At 38.5% G+C, this 21,585-nt stretch overlaps 1 protein-coding gene and 1 long non-coding RNA gene across 9 annotated transcripts in view; one reads left to right on the top strand and one right to left on the bottom strand.

Moving 5' to 3' along the window:
* Window positions 1–21,585, top strand: part of LOC120539266 (neurexin-2-like) — a 2,018,463-nt gene that overhangs the window by 481,136 nt on the left and 1,515,742 nt on the right. The gene's annotated exons all lie outside the window — the stretch shown is intronic.
* LOC120539267 lies at window positions 426–4,026 on the bottom strand. Its single transcript, XR_005635582.1, has 3 exons — window positions 3,322–4,026; window positions 1,734–1,764; window positions 426–659 (listed from the first exon to the last, which is right to left on the bottom strand). It is a non-coding gene; the product is annotated as an uncharacterized LOC120539267 (long non-coding RNA).

The raw sequence follows: 21,585 nt of genomic DNA, 5'->3' as shown, positions 1-21,585 counted from the left end.
AACAGGTGTAACAATAGTATGAGACAGATAAAACCTTCTACACAATTTGCGTGTGGCTCCACCAGGGACCACTATGTGCTGATTTGAGCTACATCTGTTGCGAGTCAGCAACACAAATTTATGGCAAGGTTGGAAGGCCTGTAAAAAGAAACAAATTCAGACTAGGATCTTCACCCATATACCCAGAGGAAGGCCTTAAGCCAGACAGTCTAAGCTGTCAACATATAGGCTTCAAGGCCTACTCAGGCCCAGAAACGGGGAACAGTCTTGTAACAGTTCAAAAATGTTGATGTGCAGTACCATATACATAAAAATGTCCTGCAAGGGAGAGGAAACCATTAAAACATCTGGCCACAAAAAGTTTTTTTTATAAATAATTGATTCAATAATTAATAAAAAATTAAGCAAGGCCAAAAGACAAAAATATGCAAAAATAGTTCCCTAAAAAGGCAATCCATGGCAAAAAAGTCAAAATCTACAATCCAAAAGCAAAATCCAATAAACTGCAGAAATTCTGAATTAACCAGAAAAATGCAAAGTCGACAATAATCAAAAGAAAGATCTCTGCTTCACAAACTCCAAGGAAACATTACTGGGTCCATCTTCTCACCCTTAATAAAAAGGCTGAGGGTGGTCAAAAAGTAGTGACATCAGTGGTCCTGCCTCATGGAGGTTCCATGCATAAAACAAAAGGAAAAAGAGTTCACATTTCAGTACACAATCCAAAAATACTAAATAAAAAAACACTAAAATTAATACAAATTACATCAAAAAAAGAAAGATACATGTGAAATATAATAATTCAAAAACAATAAAAAAATAATAACACAGAATATAAACATCCATCCAGGGAACATATTCTGTCTGTAATATAATACCATCTGTAGAGTTCTGTGATTCCATAGTGTTATGATTTCCAGTTCTCAAAACTTCTTAAAAGATAGACCTCAATCTCAATATAGACCTGAAAAATATCACTAGGTAAGCCTACCTCCCAAAAAAGACTTTGCAGCTTGTACATAGGAAAGGATCCCATTTTATAAAATACAAAAAATGCATTTGGAACCATGAAACGCATGTCCTGGAATAATAAAAAATGTTTTGGTTTTGGTTTAGAAAGAAAAAGCACACACAAGATCAATAAAGTAGCAAAAAGATGCAAAAAGATATCAAAGCCAAGTCCACAATCTAAAGATCAAAATGGTTATAAACTTCAGGGAAAAAAAACCCCAGAAGAATTAAAAATGGGTACTTACAAAGATGCTAGAAGCTAAGCAACAGTAGTAGAAAGTAACTAATGCCTCTGGACAACAGCCTGTGATTTCATTTTAGAGGCTGGAGATAGCCCCTATGCTAGACTATTAAGGGATCTCCCATCATTAGAATCAATTACAAGAAAACAATGGAAACGACAAAATGACGAATAAACTAAATTCATATTCTTAAAAAATGTACAAGACTTAAAAAACTGGAAAATAATGGAAAATTTAAAAAAAAAACCAACATTTAATAACATAAAATATATACAAAGCCATGCAATAAAATACATAGTGAAAACGTTAAAGCAAAATCACACCACCCAGACAACAAAAATTATTTTTGGCATGAAAATACTTTTTGGCCCATCTTTAAACACTGCTTCCTGCCAGAGGCTATTTGAGCTTGGAGTCAAGAGTTGATGTGGGCCTTTTCAATCATGGTCAAAATTGTTTGTGACATTTTTCTTCCATCACCTTTGGACAGCTGGTCATCTTCTGTTGCTACCTATTGGATTTAAAGTTATAAAATATCTAAGAAAATAACTTCAAAATTTGAATTACTGTACAGCAAATTAAATGAGCTTGATTGCTGAAAATTTTCAGCCATTTTCCAGTCCAGAATTTCTTTCTTTTTTATTTATTTTTTTTTAAAGTCTCCATGTGCTGCTTTTTTATTCCCTGACATTAAAACTGCAAAAAAGGCAAGGTACACTTCTTAAAATATAACTAACAGAAATAATAAAAAAAGGAACCTTTCCTGTGTTATCAGTCTGGAAGCTGACTGTTTCTGTTGAAGAGGCGTTTTAGTGGCGGACGCTGTGACATTTCCTGCGGCAGAATTGAAGGATGACTGATGTGTGTGCCTGTTTGATGTTGTGTGTGCTCAGAAAGGCTGAGACACAGAGATAAGGAGCTGGCTATACTCTGGGGCTTGTCTACCTTCCCTGTCCCTCGCAATTGCTGAGCTCCCTTTGTTCCAAACATGTCATTGCATATGTATATGTGTGTGCATGCACACGCACATGTGTGCATGTGCCCATATGTGTGTGGTTTTCACTGAAGATTAGAAAAAAAAACTTCCATTTCTAAACTTATTTGAATTTATTGTAAATGTTGAAGGTACAATTGGTGACAATAAACAATAAAATTGGCACAGTATGAGCGAGTTAAACAATGCATTGGGCTGTTGCCTTGGGTTGGTTGGCTTCATGCTCTAACCCCTCATGACACTAATTGTGGACTAGACAATGGCTGGATCAATACATTACTGAGATCTCCTCATTAAACAAAGGCCCGGTGCTTTTCCCATTAGTGGCATCATATGAACTTTAACAAGCATTTTACAAATGCTGTTACCTTAAGGACCGATTTGACTTGAAGAAACTGTAGTGCAATGTTTCCACTAGTACCAAGTGGACCATGGATTTTATTTTCACTTTTTTTTTTTTGTAAAATTTCCAGAGCCACCCACTTAGGTTTCACAGCTCCCTTGTTACTGATTAGATGCGGAATGTCTTTGCCAGTGGCATAATGTTGTTGTCAATGATTGGTTTCAGCCCATGACTGTCATTCAGGCATTATTTGTCAAAGGTGTTGTTTCTAAACACTCATTTTAGTTGTTCACAATCAATTTTGTTTGAGCTTTTAATTTCTAATTCCTAACTTTCAGATACAGAACAGTCATGGCTAATTTAACATTGCTAAAAAAGTGTCCTGCACATTAATGTGCAATATTTTTGAGTTAATTCTGATTCAGCTGTGCACTTATAAGCCCAGTATATTGATTTCTGTTGTTTAATTGATTCATCTGAGCTTTTATATATGAGCAACTACAAATGTACAAAAAAAATAATTTTCAATGCGTCTGACTGTTCATACAATCAAACACAAGAAAATAATGAGTAAAGTAACACCATGAGAACACAGAGAAGCAGTAGCTCTTTTGTTGTACTGCCTTGGTTCTATCGTGACAGTTAGAAGAAATTCTGCTCATGAAAAGGGATGACTTTTCCACTTCCAGTTACAATGTATTAATAGAAAACTTTTTTACTTTTCAACTTACCACTTGTCTTTTATTAGCACATTATTAAGCTTGAACATGTATGGTCTCTTTCACAACTCCTTGACTTTCATGGGCCTAGGCTGCAGCCATCTTCTGGAAGTCATCAGAGCTCCTTTCATCATGTAGTAAAATACATAGGATCAACACCAGGGAATGATCAGCTAGTGGTCAACACATTAAGCTCCTGGAGCCACCTAAAGGGAGCTTTTAATCCAAAAACTCAACCAGTCCAGAGAACCTTTGTAGTAACTTAATCACCTAATTAAAAAAGCTAATTAACAGTTTTTCTATAGTAAAAAGAGACCAAAAGAAGTAGGCTATGAACTGTACTGAGGTACAGTAACACAAATACTGAGACATGACAGAAAATAATCATGAAACCCTTCAGAAAAAATAATCACTTGAAAATATGTTTAACCATCAATCAACTAGTAAACACTTCATTAATGTCAAAAGAGTGAGTGGTTGAGAAAAGGAGCCCTTAATTCTTAATCACAGGTTTTCAGATGCTAAAAATCATTGAAACTGAATCCACCAGTCTAAACAAAGAACTACAGAATGTTGTCTCTAAAGAAGAAAAGTAACCCTTGAGAAATAGTAAACATAAACTGTAGAAGAATTACATATCAACAAAGAAAATAAAGATGAGACTGAAAGTAAAGCCTCAGCTAAAACATGACGTATTGCTTTTATGAAGTGGAAGGGAAGGCAAATCACAAAGTACAGATAGGCAAGGAGAGCTTGTCCAAATGCTAAACTATAAAGCTACAGCTTGAGCAATGCAGTACTTTATTAATTGCCTTTTTATTAAGAATGCTCCATTAAGCAATTATATAATAATTGGTTTCAAAAAATAACATCTAATAATGGTTTGAAAATAAGCTCTGGCGCTAAAGGCCTGACAAACCGCTCATTGTAATAATAGTTTGTCAGAGCCCATAAAAAGCCCACTCACAATGTAGGGAAGAAAGATCCATGCAGGCTGAAGACAGCAAAACTGTGGGTGGAGCCCTTACCACTGTCTGTATTCATGAGGTATCTTAGATTAGGAAAATGGTTGTAACCGGCTCAAAAATCTCAGAGTGGCACAAATTCACACTTACTCTTAAGAGAGGGGGTATAGTATTTTATCATTTTTTTTCTAATTTAGGAAACTACCCCTAACTTCACCTGGATTTAGGAGAACTGGTGAGTTGTCTTACCTCACTAGGAGCTACCAGAAGATGAAATTAAAGCAGCCAATGACATGCACATACCGGGAAAGGCTGAATGTTTAAAAACTTTGTACACCAACAAACTTAGTATAGATCTGACTAAGACAGAATAATATTTGTAACAAATCTTGTACATTGTGTAATTGATCCATCTATGTCGAGAAGCCATGTGCTGTCAGCTGAAATGAAAATGAAATGAGTCAGCTTTGCAATTACAATGATTTGGGTATGTGACAACCAAGCATTTCTCAAATTTGCACCAAACCTTGACTGCACTTACAACATGTGAGGTAATACGCAGATAATACATTTGCTCACCACATCACCTGAGGTAATGTTAAGGCAAGCTTCATTAATGCGCATAAAGATAAATATCATTGCCCCAAGTGCAGATGAGAAAGCATATGTGAAATTGTAAGTGATATCATGTTATTAACACACAGGCAGGTCATTGATGCAAACTGTACTGTAGTAGCTAGTGTATCACCCTGAAAATAGGTGGAACTGGAGAAATGGCATATATCATGTGTGACAGTAGGGGGCACTATCGCTCCCTTGAACCCTCAGGTACCACGCCAGACACCAGGTAAAAGTACTAAAATTATTTGTTTTATTATAATAATGTGCACTAAGCACCCTCCACTCCACACTACTCATAAACCAAATACAATACTCCAATAATAACAATAACCAATCCTCCAACTCCCAGACGTGTTGCCCTCCTACCACCCAGCTCAGCTCACCGTCTGGGAGCTCCCACAGTCCTTTATACTCCCTGACCCAGAGGTGTTCCTGTCCAACAGTCCACAATTCCTTATTCCTTCTGGGTCAGGGTAAATAGTCCTTATCTTCACCGCGGAAGCACGTCGTTTCTTCCTGTCACGGGATTATGACGTACTTCCGGGTTATAGGGCATATACGAGTCCATGAGCCTCCCGACAGCGACTCATTGTGGTCCCCAAGGTATCCAGCAGGGCTGGGTATAAAAACTACAGAGTCCATGATAATCTGCTGGAACTCGGGACACATCCATGCTGTCGGGGAGCTCCTCCTGGCGGCCTGGGGGTGAGCACCGGAATATGAAGCCGGCCATCCACCACACATGGCATACAGGAACGCTGATCTTTGCATTCCACGAACCCCTGCATTATTTGTTTTATAACTTCCATATAACTTTTTTTTTCTGACAGCATCGGCAAACAGCAATAGATACCACACAGAACACATTAAATGTATGATATTCAAACTCTCTGCATATTTAGATTCCTTAGATTTATACTTGATATCACTTTCATGATGAAATGTATGTTACATTTTACAGATAAATCGTTAATTTCATTTAAGTAATGAATATTGTTAATAATTACACACATGGGGGTGACACGGTGACGGAGCAGTAGCACTGCTGTCTCGCAGGGAGTCACGTTACTGGTGTTCCCTGCCTGGAATTTACATCTTTTCCTGCTGGGTTTCCACAGTGTGCTCCGGTTTCCTTCCAAACATATGCCGATTTGGTGACACTAAAATGACGCCAGTGTATGTGAGTGTTTGTTTTCACCTTGCGCTAAGCTGATGCCCTATCTAGGGATTGTTTCTGCCTCGTGCCCAATGCTAGCTGGAATGGGCACATCCCTGGATTGGTGGATTTAATCATTAAACATACTTTTCAGATATATTGCAACAGGTGTCCTTGGAATTTAATGGATGTTCCATGCAATTCACAACACAGCAAAGCCGAGCCTGTTCTATCTGTGATAATATCTCGCACTGCCACCTGGTGGATTCTTCTAGATTTACGTAAAGATAAAAAAACTGGTGAGGAAGGCAGGCTCTATTGTAGGCACAGAGCTGAACAGTTTGACATCTGTGGCAGAGTGATGGGGGCTGAGCGGGCTCCTGTCAATCATGGAGAATCCACTATATCCACTGAACAGTATCATTTCCAGAGAGAGGAGCAGCTTCAGCAACAGACTGCTGTCACTGTCCTGCTCCGCTGACAGACTGAGGAGATCTTTCCTCCCCCACAATATGCGACTCTTCAGTTCCACCCTGGGGTAAACGTTAACATTATACAATGTTATTGACTATTATACCTGCCTCTCACTCTCCACCTTGCATTTTTTTTTAACTTGCACTGCATTTTTGATCACTCTTTAATTAATTTTGTTTTTATCAGTATACTGCTGCTGGAGTATAATTTCCCTTTGGGGATTAACAAAGTAACTCAAAAATAAAGTATCACTGCTGATCTGCTAACATCAACTACTATACTATCTATCTATCTATCTATCTATCTATCTATCTATCTATCTATCTATCTATCTATCTATCTATCTATCTATCTATCTATCTATCTATGTAAAGTATGTGCGTGAGTATAAACAGTACAACGCTTGTGTAGCAGGAGCGTCCCCTGGAACATGCGTCATGTCGCGTGAAGTATAAACCTGGCCTTAAGTAAACATACCTGTTATCTGGCTTAATTTTCATTCTGTATATGTGTCTCAGTCTTTTTATCTCTGCATTTGTTGCAATATTATTTATGATGTTATGAAATGCTAACAACTGAGTACAGCTTAGTGTAATATCTTGCTTTATTATGTTTTCATTCTTATCCTTTGATTATTATTATTGCTGGTGGAGGTGATGGTGTTTTTGTTATTATTATTGATATTATTGTCTTTGTGGTGAAGCCTCAGTGTTAGTATCAGAAAACTGCAAAATGTAATTGTGAGTATTAGTATGCCACCAGGGGTGTCATGTAATCCTGATACCATTCATTCTCAGACTTGCCCTTCTACTCCTCACTAGGACTGGTAGTAAGAGGCTTTGTAACTACTTCTCATGTCCTATTCTGAACTATGGCAAATTCTTATCCTAGTCAGATTTTTTATTAAATTCTGAGATTATCAAAGTATTGTGTTTCCAATGTCTTTTTAGCAGGAAAGGACAGATTGTGGATGTTTGTTATACATCTGTTTTGTTGGCTACTTTGAGTTTCTTCCCACATCCCAAAAAAGTGTGTGTGTGTGTGTGTGTTAGATTAAGTGGCCATTCTAAATTGTCCCAGTGTGATTGTATGTGTGTGTGTGTTCCTCCCAGTGGGCTGCCATTTATTCACATCCATTACTTACAAATAACCTTGAGATTTCCATCTCCTTGGAGGAATGGTTTGCCCAATATCGTGTACAACAACAGAAAAGTAAAAAAAAAAATTTTGCCCACATATTAATATGTAAAAGAATGATTCATTATGGTATTTTAGAGATACATTTGTACTGTAAGTTTGATTGTCCTTGTCTAATTCTGAAGAGGTGTTGTATGTCACATTTTTAATGTAATTTGCATGATAATTGACAATGTCAATTCTTTTTTTATAAAGTCAAAATAGAGAAAAAAAATGAGAAGTTTAAACAGTATCTTAATGGACCACTATGCCCTTTAAATTACTTATAAGCTGCTTATTTCTAACATGTAACTGCAGACATCACATTTAACGTTTATAATCACTACCTAACCTCAAATCACGAATTGGAAATTATTTAATCAAAGATTTTTTAGAGATTAAAAAGAATGAGCAATCGCCAAACCTTCCTGGCAGGGATAGTTTGGTGGTGGAGTGGTTAGTGTTAATACTTGTGTGCCTTGATATTATTTTCTTGATAACAGTCTAAATTGCCCTGGTGAGGGAGTTCATTTGACTATGTGTCTGCAATGTGTCTTGAACTGCTGGCATTCCATCTATTGCATCTTCCTAATCTGCACCACATTAATTGGGTATGCCACTGATGGATGGATAAGTATATGAAAATGTTACTATATCTGCTTTTCTGAACCAGCAGTTGGACAGCAAATCTTTGTATTTTTTCTTGTGGGTCTGATAGGTTCACATAACACACAATTTTGTAAGTAAGGTTTGGGCTGGTACTCTGCGTAGGTATGACTTCTGTCTTGCATCTGATTTTCTAGGATAGACTTGGCATTTCCTTAACCCTAAAATTGGATTAAAGAGGCTCAGTAAACAAAGGTATGAGGGATAAATATTTTATCTTCAAAATTCTGATTCTAATTAACAAATTTTTAAAAAACTCATTGAAGCGTAACAGTCAATCTAGTATTGCAAACTACCATAAATATTGATGAATGGTGACACAGCTCTGTTCTAACTGGTGTCAGACGAATGTCTCTCCCAACATAATGCCTGACTCCTTGTTATGCTGAATCTTTCATACTGTGTTTACTTTATAGGGTGACTAATGATGCAGTCCTCAAAAAGTGAAATACAGGAACATCTGGGTGGATACGTATACAATTAACATGTCATATTCATTACAAAAATGAATTTCTCACCAATAGCAATTTTTTCCATATGAAGCAAATTATATCACATCCAAGTGTAATGGAAATTCCATTTCATAATTTTCATCGAGAATCTACTGGGGATTTTAAACACATTTGCAGTTTTAAATAATAGGGTCAGAGGCTGCTGTTGAAAATGAAACATTAATGAGCCAGCTGCTCATTTACTGGCCAGCAGTAAAAATTACTCCATACCAACAGATGACTCTTTAGACCATCTGAGTCTCCATTAACACATTTGGAGCAAATAGATGAATTCTTAACTATGGGTGTTATGAGCTGCTTTAGAGAGTTAGTTACCTTTTCAGTAAAAAACAGGAAAATGTGGTTTTGTCTATTTTATGCTGTTGCTTATAAGTCCAAAGAAACGTGATAGCTGAATGCTCTTAATGATATTACTAATAATAATACTGTATTGTAATGTGTAAGGAGCATAGTGTAATTTTTACTTGTTCAACCAACATGCAATATATAATTTGAATAATAATCATAAAAATAACAAATTGATTCTATATACGGCTCTTTTGCTTCTTTGAAACTCAAATATAACTATACATTTAAATAGGTAACATTTCTGTCCATCCATTTTCAATTCTGCTAAACTTAATTTAAAGTTTATCAGTGGCAGGGGTGAATCTTATCCTGACTATATTGGACGTGAGGCCAGAAACAATCCAGAATGGGGTGCGCACACATGCATGCTTTCAGTTATTCACACAGGCTGTCTTTAACATCGCCAATTAATTTAGAAACAGGGATAATTCATTCACATTAAATATTTCTTTACTGAATTATGTGATTCTTTTCAGACATATTTATACTGCAGCAGGTGGAAGCTTCAACTTTTATAAATATCTGATGAAAAATATTTAGGTTATCTGTAAAAGTAGATCACATAATAAAAATATCTGAACAGGACAGTTTCAGAGGAACTGTGAGAAATTGGTTGGTCAGTATAACAGTTCAGAATGGCACAATAAAGCAGAAGCCAGAAATAAAACAGTAAATGTAACATTGTCAGGAATTTAAAATTATTGTGGAGTGGATAGAACTTTTGTGTACTGCCAAGAGACAAGAAATGATCCACACATTCTCTTACTTTCTTTTCTCAGTATGTGCGTCTCGGGAACTGCAGGTCTGACATTGTGGTCAGCAACACAGGTGCACGGCATGGGACTGTACTTTCTCCGGTCCTGTTCAGCCTATATACATCAGACTTCCAGTACAACTCGGAGTCCGCCATGTGCAAAAGTTCACTGACGACACTGCTATCATGGGCTGCATCAGGAGTGGGCAGGAGGAGGAGTATAGGAACCTAATCAATGACTTTGTTAAAAGGTGCGACTCAAACCACCTACAACTGAACACCAGCAAAACCAAGGAGCTGGTGGTGGATTTTAGGAGACCCAGGCTCCTCCTGGACCCTGTGATTATCAGAGGCGACTGCGTGCAGAGGTTGCAGACCTATAAATACCAGGGAGTGCAGCTGGATGATAAATTGGACTGGATTGCCAATACTGATGCTCTGTGCAAGAAAGGACAGTGCCGATTATACTTCCTTAGAAGACTGGCGTCCTTCAACATCTGCAATAAGATGCTGCAGATGTTCTATCAGACGGTTGTGGCGAGTGCTCTCTTCTACGCGGTGGTGTGCTGGGGAGACAGCATAAAGAATAAGGACGTCTCACGCCCTGACAAACTGGTGAGGAAGGCAGGCTCTATTGTAGGCATGCAGCTGGACAGTTTGACATCTGTGGTAGAACGACGGGTGCTGAGCAGGCTCCTGTTAATCATGGAGAATCCACTGCATTCACTGAACAGTATCATCTCCAGACAGAGGAGAAGCTTGAGCGATAGACTGCTGTCACTGTCCTGCTCCTTTGACAGACTGAGGAGATCGTTCCTCCCCCACACTATGCGACTCTTCAATTCCACCCTGGGGGGTAAACGTTAACATTATTCAAAGTTATTGTCTGTTATATCTATCTATCTATCTTGTCCATGGTCATAGACAGCCTGCACAGTCCACTGCAGAAGGTGCTGCAAGTACAAAACCACAATTCCATAGATTTTCTTAAGACGTGCAGTTTTTTGATGAGCACAACATACTACCAACAAGGAAAATAGTATAAATGGAGGAAGACACAATTGGTTTTGTAGGAAAAATGATACAAAACCAATTGATTCAAAAGTACATAAAATAATAGTTGGGACATTATTCAGGTGTGAATAACTATAGGTTTAATGATGATAGCCCTGATCCTGTAGGACCACAATGGCTGTATTTTTTCATCCCAACCAATCCCTGCTTAAATTGAGTGCCAGCGTACTGGTAGTTCATTTGAAGGTCCATAGTTCATTTTGGTTTTTTTATCAAGGTGTATGTGGTATTTGTAGCAAGTATAAATAAGTAATTCTGTTTACTGTTTGAATTCTTGTCCACTAAAAATTTGCTTGGAGTTTCCACATCCTCATTTCTGTGTGTGTATTTTTTTTTCTTTCCAAGTGCCCATTTTTTTCCACATCCAAAAGGCCTTAATTCAAGATACTAAATTAGCCTGGTATGAGTAAATGTGCCCTGCAATGAACTGCCTTGTACTCAGTGTTCCTAGGTTATGCTCAGCCTCTGCAAAAACACCAAAAGCTTGTTTCAGTAAATGTACATATGAGTTTATTTTATAATTATTTAATCAGTTCTTAATTGGTGATTCTAATCGTCTTTATAAAACCCATTATTTTAACATGGCTTTCTCATAGCTTCATTTTAGTGTAACCCTGATATTCTTTATATGCATTTAATTCTTTTTTTTTAATTGCTCCGAAATCCATACTAACCCTTAGTTTCTCTGGTGTTCTGTTTCTGGTTTTCTGTGGTGGCAATATGCGCCACCACCACCTAATCAGGGCACCGTGGAGTCCCTACACTGATGGATTGAAGGCAAGAGGTCCACATGACCATCATCGTCTAATTCTTCCACGTGGAGCCTGGAAACCATGAGGATTGATTGAGACCATTTATGTTAGGTAGAATGCCTAGTCGGGGCTGGGCGGTCTCGTGGCCTGGAACCCATGCAGATTTTGTTTTTTTTTTTCAGTCCCCTGGAGTTTTTTTTTTTTGTTTGTTTTTTTCTGTCATCCCTGGCCATCTGACCTTACTTTATTCTTTGTTAATTAGTATTGCCTAATTTTATTTTTATATTTTTTCTTTCTTCATCTTGTAAAACACTTTGAGCTACATCATTTGTATGAAAACGTGCTATAGAAATAAATGTTGTTGTTGTTTATAATATTTGTAACTATTTCACAACAATGAAAGGAGCAAAAATAAAGACATGGCATGCTTGTACATTAGCAACAGTGATTAAGAAAAACAACTGATGAATTACATCTTTATAACTTCAAAATAGGAGCAGCAAAAGTCCTGCTAATTAAACTATTATTTTTATTTGGAAACACTAATTTTGAACTATATCCAAATACAATAAACAAAATACACATCCAACACTTCTTCTCTAGCAGTTAATAGTTGCCATCATATAATATCAGGATAAATTAAAAATAAAGATGGACTGACTGATTGGTGTTTATGTCAGAGGCCTTATGTGTCTTACAGGCTTATGTAGGATGAAGAGAGACATGACCTATAGTAAGGGAAGGCTGGAATTTACATTTTAATAAGGGGGGCACAGAAGTAAATTGTTTAGGACCATTATCTCACAGCTTCAGTTGACTGGATTTAAATGCAAGACTATGTTACAGTATGTGTGGAGTTTGCATGTTTTCCTCAGTATCTGAATAATTCTTTGGGTGCTTTGCTTTTTCTTCCTCAAGATAGTCATGTATGCCAGGTGAATTGAAATCTCTTAACTTGCTTTTGCGTGTGTGCGTGTGTGTGTCCCAAATGACTAACTGGTATCCCATCCCGGGTGGGTTTCTGATGGATGGATGATGTGTACTTCATGTTGATATCTCTATATACTGTATATACAATATATGCAATCAGTCTATATGCCTGTAGCATACAAAATAATTAGAAATACTTAAAATGTTAAAGAAATCATCAAAAATACAAACAAAAGACTAAGCTGTAGAATGAACAGTAAAACAAATAGGATAGCAGTCGCAAAGAAGAAACTGAAAGCTATGAGGCAGAAATAAGAACTGTTTTAAAAACAGAAAGTGAGATTCATCACACTAAATATTAGGTATGAGCCTTGGAGTGAATAAATCACAGGTCAGAATGAAACATTGCCAAGATCTAGTTAGGAGCCTGGCATCAGAGACTCTCATTTGTTGCAAAGGTTTTTAATATGCAAACAGCAAAAGGCAGACATTGTCAGGTGTTACTTATACAGCTTTTTAGGCGTGTGGCAGCTTTGAGACTCCTATCCTCTAAAGTCTGTCTTCAACAAGCTTCATAGATCAAGAGGACCATGATGCACTTTTAAATCAATTTGATGCAATTCATTGTGTTATATATAGCTCCTGTAACAATATTTTGGCTTGGAGAGATGCTATAAATACACACCTATCTCCCTGTTGCTCGCACTTTCACTTGTCACATGACCCATTTACATATTTATGTACTGGAATCACATCACCACCAAGTGCAAAACTCTATGTGTGCCCCTCTGTATCTGCTTTTGCTAAACCAGTTTTTGCAATTTTCTTTCTTTTTGGCTTTGCAACCTTATTTTGAATTCTGGTATTACACTGAAGTGGTTAAACTGACCCCTTCATCAAAGGTACATGTTTGAATGTCTCATGAACTTGTAGCAATCCCACCAAAATAATCCAGGACCGTGGGATGCCCTAAATAGTGACACCAATCAAAGTTGCAAATTTGTTACTGCCAAATTATTTAAAAGAAATCACATTATTGAATCACCAATCTGGGCAGAAGTAGGTTCAAAAGCGGTAATAAAACACAAAGAAAAAACTAACATGCAATTCAAACTAAACACAGTGAAAAACAATATACTGTAAGTCAATAAAGAATAACACATAATTACATTCTTTGTAATGTAAAGTTTAAAGAAAAAATGTCTACACGTAAATCCCATTGCAAACTCCTACCCCAAGACTCCACATAACAAAATGTAAAAAAGAGGCTTCAATTTTCATTCAATCCCTGCATATTACTTCCCACTGTTCCATGGTGATAAAAGTAATAAAAGAAAGCAAAAAATAATTTAAAAACAACAACCAACAAACCTGACTCCTAAATGGAAAAAATAAGACATACGGCACTCCAGTGATAACTAATAACTCCAATATTATGTCCAATATAAGTATCACTTATAGGCCATGGTTCTCAGCCGGAAAAGGGTGGAATGCTCTCTCTGGGTTGGGAACACATTACTGCCTCAAGTGGAGGAGTCTAAGTACCTCGGAGTCTTGTTGACAAATGAGGGAAGAATAGAGTGGGAGGTTGACAGACGGATCGGTGTTGCATCCGCAGTAATGCAGGCTCTGCAACGGTCCGTCATGGTGAAGAGAGAGCTGAGCCAAAAGACAAGACTGTCGATTTACCAGTCGATCTCCGTTCCTACCCTCACCTATGGCCACAAGCTTTGGGTAGTGACCGAAAGAGCAAGATCGCGGATACAAGTGGCCGAAATGAGTTTTCTCCGCAGGGTGGCTGGACTTTCCCTTAGAGATAGCGTGAGGAGTTCAGTTATCCGGGAGAGACTTAGAGTAGAGTCGCTGCTCCTCCGCATTGAGAGGTTGAGGTGGTTCAGGCATCTTGTTAGGATGCCCCCTGGACGCCTCCCTGGGGGGGTGTTCCGGGCATGTCTCACTGGGACAGGACACGCTGGAGGGATTCTACCTCCCAGCTGGCCTTGTAACGCCTCAGGGCCCTCCCAGAGGAGGGGTCGGGGAGAGGGAGGTCTGGGCTTCCCTGCTTAGGCTGCTGCCCCCACGACCCGACCTCAGATAAGCGGTGGATAATGGATGGATGGATAAGTATCACTTACTGCTCAAATATCCATAAAGCCAAGAACACCACCTTTAGGTTCTTATCCACACACTGCCTTTCTAGGAAAACAAAAGCCAGAATCCTCTTTAAAAAACAAACCAAACCCAACTCAAAATAATAACATGCCTACCTGTTTTCAAACTCAAGATACCACAGAAAAGAACTACACAGCACAAAGTTCCCAAAAAACATACTGAATCGCACTCCACACTGCCCATGTAAGCAAACTACAAAAACATGCCAAACCTCACTTTCAAGGCTGCAACTGAACCTCACCCTGCCCTGAATTACTGTGAAGCCAACTGCTGATCTTATTTAAAGTTCAGCCACAAAGTGACAGAACATGAGTACTACAACTAAACTGTATAGACTAATTTTAAATTAATGATTAATACTGATAATTCAATCTGTGTGATAAAATACTTCCTAAATAAATACTAAAGATACTGTAAAAAACAGAGAATGCACTCATAATATCCTCTCAATACAGAACAAGGAGGCCAAAGTATTCAAATACATGTTTTTATTTAAAGGGAGGAATAAATAAGGGGAGTGAACAAAATGCAATGTAAGAAAACTGCAATAACTGATTAAGGCCTACGTAAAATGCTTTTCTCACTTGCCCAGTGTAGTAACTTCTCCACTTCCTCCAAGTATTTACTTCTCCCAAAGCTTGAAGTGGGCCGGTCCTCACTGGTACGCAATACCAGCACCTCTTCCAATATGTAGCTAGAGGATTGGCAATGTATTTTAGTGTATCGGTGCACATTACCAGTGGTGTTTATAATTTTCCCTAAACCCAAATAATAACCCACCCAACCACCTTCAATCAAATATTAGTCTGGTCAGGTTAGGTCAGGTCATGTCAGGGAGCAAGTACTGGTACAGTGCATTGCTACACCGACCATATGATGAAACAGCTCAATTCTGATTAACAAACCCCCAGGCAGACACGCGATTCAGTCCCACCTCCCGGAAATGACAATCTATCTGCTGTAGCCAGGTGTTACGCCCCTTGGCCTTATCCAGGTGCTTAGGTCCTCATCAATGAGGATCCTGTGAGCCAGATCACACCTTGGGAATCAACCCACATGGCTGTAATGCCGTTACTGACACTCCCTCACAATGCATGTACTATGCCTCATTTGTGACTCGCATGACACCAAGTCAAACCAATGTTACCCAAGAATCCTCTGAAGAGACACCGTAACAAAAGAGTCCAGTCTTCATCTCAGGTCACTGGATAATGTCCATGTCTCTTAACCATATAGCAAAACAGGAAGCACCAGGACTCTAAAGACTTTCTGCATAGATATTTGGACAGCCACAAACCCCTTTCCAACGACCTTTATAACCCCTCCCCATCTACTGACTTCATCGGAGGAGTCACCAGAGACGTAAATGTTGCTGGCAAGGTAAGTAAACTTCTTGTTGAGGTTAACATTTTCTCTGTAGACAGACACACTCCTGATGGCTGTGCCAAAAACGTCACTAAAGGCGTTTTATCTGGGACACTCACAAGCCCAGACACTCAGACCCCTCACTGAGTCTCGCAAGAGCCCCAATCAGAGCACCCATTGATTCTGAGAACATCACAGCATCGTCGGCAAAGTCAGGATCAGTCAATCTTTCTTCACCAACAGACGCCCCACAGCCCCTGGACCTCAAAACCCTGCCTAACCAGTCCATGGAAGTATTGAACAGAGTAGGAGTAAGATCACACCCTTGACAATCTCCAGAATCAACTGGAAAAAATGCAAAGGTTCTACCTCCACTCTGCACAGCACTCACAGTAACACTGTACAGGCTGGTAATGATATCCAGCAACTTTGAGGGGATACTACAAAGTCTCAGGATGTCCCACAGGGCAGCTCAATCAACTGAGTCGAACACTTTATGAAAATCGATAAAAGCATGCAAAGAAACTCTGCCGATATATCTCATTTGTGCTCCATGAGAACTCTCATTGCCAGGATGCAGTTGATGGTAGACTTCTAAGTCATAAAACCAAACTGCTCTAGTAGGTGAGCAAGTTATCATGGATCCTATTGAGGATGACCCTAGCAAGGACATTACCCAGCACTCAGAGCTGTGTTAACCCCCTGTAGTTGCCACAATCCAGGCAATCATCCTTCCCTTTCCAGATAGGGATGACAAGTCCTGTTTCCTATTTTGTCGGGATGATGCCCATCTCCCAAATGGCAGCAAATATTGCTCACAATGCAATTAGGACAGCCTTACCACCAGCTTCAAGAAGGTCACCCCAGATACCACAGATTCTTGCAGCCTTTCCTACCCTGTGCAATCTCGGTGAAATTGGGTAGCTCACAGTTAATTGGAGGATCAGCCTCAAAAAGCGTGGACCCATAAATGTCCAACATTCTGTCAAGAGAATCAGTTTTAAACAGCTGCCCAAAGTAGCCAGCCCAGTGGGTCATAATTGCAGCATCATCTGTAAGACCTGTTCCATCACCTTCCCTGACTGCAACTCTTTGATCAAAAGATTCAGATTTGTGTAATGATTTGATTCTTCTGTAAGCAGGATGTGGGTCACTAGACCATAGATGGTGTGTCACTTGATCACAAATTACTCTAACAAACGCCTCCTTATCTGCCCTCAGAGCTTTCGCAGCCATCTTTCTCAGTTCCTGGTACAGAACGGAGTTGCTATCAAGCCGTGCGCTATGACTCCCCTCGATAATATCCAGGGTGTCCTGCAAGATGAAACACATCCTTCTGGGAACACCAGCAACACCAATACAATACTCAGCATCCTTCAGGGTCTTCTACATCACTTTAGGATCAGCAGTCACACCCAAGTCTGCAAGTTCCTCACACAAAATGCATGCAAACTCATTAGAAACAGCCTGATCTTGGAGTCTGGCCAGGTCCAGCCTCATTCTCCTGGTAGGTGGTGTATTACTGGACCTAAGCTGGATCTTCAAAGTAGCAACAACAAGCTTGTGGTCCGAATTCACAAACTGGCCACTTCTTTAGACCCTGCAGTTCTACAGGAACCACCAGTGTCTGCCAGCAAATGTGTGATCAATCTCCTTCCCTGCACTACCAGTATTTGAGTACCAAGTCCAACAGTGCACCTCAGGGTGCTGGAACCAGGATCCAGCAATCCACAGACCCTGACCTTTTGCAAAGTAAAGAAACATGGAGCCACTTTCACCATGGTCTCCAGACCCATGGGGACCGACACAGTTCTCATAGCCAGCCCTGTCAGTGCCAGTGATCCTAGTGAAGTCACCCTTGACCAGAGGAGTGTCACCTTGTGGACACCTATCAACCAACAAGTTGCAAACAGTCTCCATCACCAAGACATCACTCACCACATTTGGAGCATACGCTGAGACAACAGACAAGGCACCCAGAGAGTGCCCTAACCCGAGTTAATACACTCGTTGAAAAGAGTTACATCTATCACCATTGGGAGGAGCCAACCCACCATAGTAACAGCTACTCCCTGCGCATGACAGCCATCAGAGTTAACAGACCAATAAAAGGTGTTCCTACCCACAGAGATTTAAACAGTCCCAAGACTGCACACCAGATAGTGCTGCCACTGAAATGCAGAGTTTACAAAGCTCCTCCGACAGCACAGGAAGGTGATCATCATGCTGGAGAGACAAGATGTTCAGCGTGCCTACCAGGATGAACTAAAGGTCTCCAAGGCGGCATCTCAGTTGCCTGCATTGACAAAGGGTAAACAAGGTCCCACACTTTCCCTTCTGTGACCATGTGCTCTCTAGAAGTCTGAAGGCATTGCCAATAACAGATGTGTTTTCCTTGGCCTTACATCTTTTACATATAACCATTCCATGACTACCCTCTTACTGTATGTGCTGGGGGACCAAAACCACCATGCCATATGAAAGCTGTGCTGACACTGGGTGTTCATTGAGGAACTTAGCAGATTGCCTGTTAATGTGCATGCATGATTGGCTTAGATACTCCTCACTGACACTGCAGATTGTTAAGAGAAACACCTGCACCTAGAAAATATATAAAGAGTGTGTACGGCAAAGAAAAAAGTTTAAGAAGGAAAAAAACAGAGAAAGAATGAGAGAAATCAAGTTTGTGGAAAGAACAAGGAGTAAATATTGGGAGAGTGAAGCAATGCAGCAGACAGAAGACATGATGGTTGGGAAGTGGTCCAGCAGGTGCCAAGAGGGAGCAGGTGTGGCCAAAGGTCTTCGAGGGCCATTTTACGAATGCAAAAGGATGGTGGTGGGATAACTGAGCCAGGATAGGGTATCTCAGTGGTGGCAGGCTGAGGTGGCTGGGATTCGTGAAGCCTTGTGAAGCCGTGAAGAGACAGGAAAGAAAAGCACTGAGGCTTAGTGAACAGAAAAGTAACCCAATTTTATCTTTTTGGTTTTAGACTTAATTTTAACTCTGGTTTTGATTATTTATTGTCTGATCTTACAGCTGAATACCTGTTTTCATTGGAGTATATATGGATTATTTATTTGTGGAACTGCGCTGCGTTATTTATTTGGACATATCTGTCTGTAATAAACTGCACTAAGCACTTTTGCAGCATCCCTGCTTGTTTGTTCGTCATTATTGCACTAGTCCATTCTTGGTTTCATGACTATTAACGTTCTGAGTACAGGTGATGCCAAGGCTATGGGCATCACAGTACTATACATGTATAATATTCATTTATGGCTATCCAACCTTTGACCCACTTAGCCTGTTCAGGGATAGAGGAACCCATGCACACAAATTTATCACATTATGTATCGTATATATTATATACATGTTCATACTGTATACACATACTGTATGCATTAAGGAGTATGAAACCAAATGATCTCATACTAGAGATGACAGATTAGATCAGGATAACAAATGCTGGACTCTTCAGATACATGATGTGAATCCCAAAATACTAAACTCATTACTAATTTAAACATCAAACACATTAACTGGTTACATACAAATAGAAGGACTAGTCTGGCTTGATTGTAAACCTATAAGTATGTTCTTTTCCATTTGTGCTAGCTGGAAATCCCACACATATTTAAAGTTATTGCATCTGAATGCATTAAAAACAACCAAACCTTTGTTTAATTTACTTATTATTTTTTGGAGAAACTAAATCAAGCTTGTAATGAGAATGTGAAAATTCAGTGGCTCTGTTAATCTAGAGGACATCTGCTTTCAGGTAATCATTATTTTTTGTAGAATCTCATTGGTTGGAAGTAGTATTGTAGTTAATTTTAAATATATAACCCCAAGAATTACAATTAGCTTGGTTTCATTTGTCATGTATACCACACTTGGCTTTTCTTTTAAAGCCACTCATAAAAAAACTGATTCAAACATTTCTACTCCTGTTATGATTTAGAGCATCTGTGCTCGCCCTGTGTCCGCCTTTTCTCCAGAGTCATTGTTTGTGAAATACATTTTTATTGCACCGTTCAGCTATTACACTTCCAATGCTTTGTATTTTGTGTTAAACATTGTTGAAATGTTTGTCTACAAGGTTCAGTGCTGTTTAATTTTCTTGTGATCAACTTTTTAATCTTTCCGTAGTTGATTTGTTGCTTTACTTGAGCTATTTATTCAATTTGTGCAATTATGCAACCTTCTGAGAAATGTAAAATGGTTCTTGGGGTTTATTGTGGCAGAACGAATAAGCAGCTTTCCTGGTTTTGCTTGTCATTTACACAGAAAATTGTGAATAAAATCTCCCATTTTAGTGGCATAGCGAATAGCAGGCATTTTAAACTGTGTTGGATACACTCTTGAAAAACTGGATTTTAAAAAAAAATGAAATTTTAATTGCTTTACTTGTCTACAGCTGCCTAAACTACATGTGTTAGTCTTTCATTGGAAAAAAATGTTTTTCGTTACTTCTATTTTTTTGACAAATCTCACTTATGTAACATTGTTACTAGTATTTATTATGCCTAAACCTTGTGTCAGCTATAAGTTTTTATTTATTACTGGATGATTCATTTGAAGTTCATCCTTATTTGTAGTTTACAACCATCCAAAACAACATCCTAAAACACCTCACCAAAGTTTATAGATACAGAATGTTTTACCATTCTCAACAGAGTAGAATGTAGCGCAATTTATTTAGGATTTTTGTTCCTTTGAATTTGAGAAGAAACATTAAAAAATATTTTTTAAAGAAAATTAGTCTTTCCTTGTGGTACTGTCCAAGTAATTTTATTTAATTTAATGTCTCCTATCTATCTATCTATCTATCTATCTATCTATCTATCTATCTATCTATCTATCTATCTATCTATCTATTTATGTAGTATATGGCACCATTAATATCTATCATCCATATTTATATGATGAGTATAAAATGTATAAACTCAGAATAGTGTTAAAATGCTATTTATGTTCATTTTAAATATTATGCTTTCCAGTTATTTATTTATTTTGGACTATAAAGTACTAATACTCAAACAATGCATGTTTTTATGACAACAAAAACACTTACTGAAGCTATAATCATAAAATGACAAGCTAATTATGCCTACAGACTGAAAGACAATTATGCACTGTAATTATTATTATGTTTTGGAGTTGTCTGGAAATTAAACACATAAAATGAAAAAAAAAATCAATTACTTCACAATATGCAAAGCTTTTAGAATCAGGGTTAAACATTTGTTAAAAAAACACATACACACTACACTGGTTTTGCTAGTAAAATAAAAATTGCTGAAGATGTTC

Source organism: Polypterus senegalus, chromosome 11 (genome assembly GCF_016835505.1).
Source record: "Polypterus senegalus isolate Bchr_013 chromosome 11, ASM1683550v1, whole genome shotgun sequence".
In the NCBI taxonomy this organism is placed as follows: domain Eukaryota; kingdom Metazoa; phylum Chordata; class Cladistia; order Polypteriformes; family Polypteridae; genus Polypterus; species Polypterus senegalus.
The sequence above is the reverse complement of the archived record's forward strand: the minus strand, read 5'-3'. Positions and strand labels throughout refer to the sequence as shown.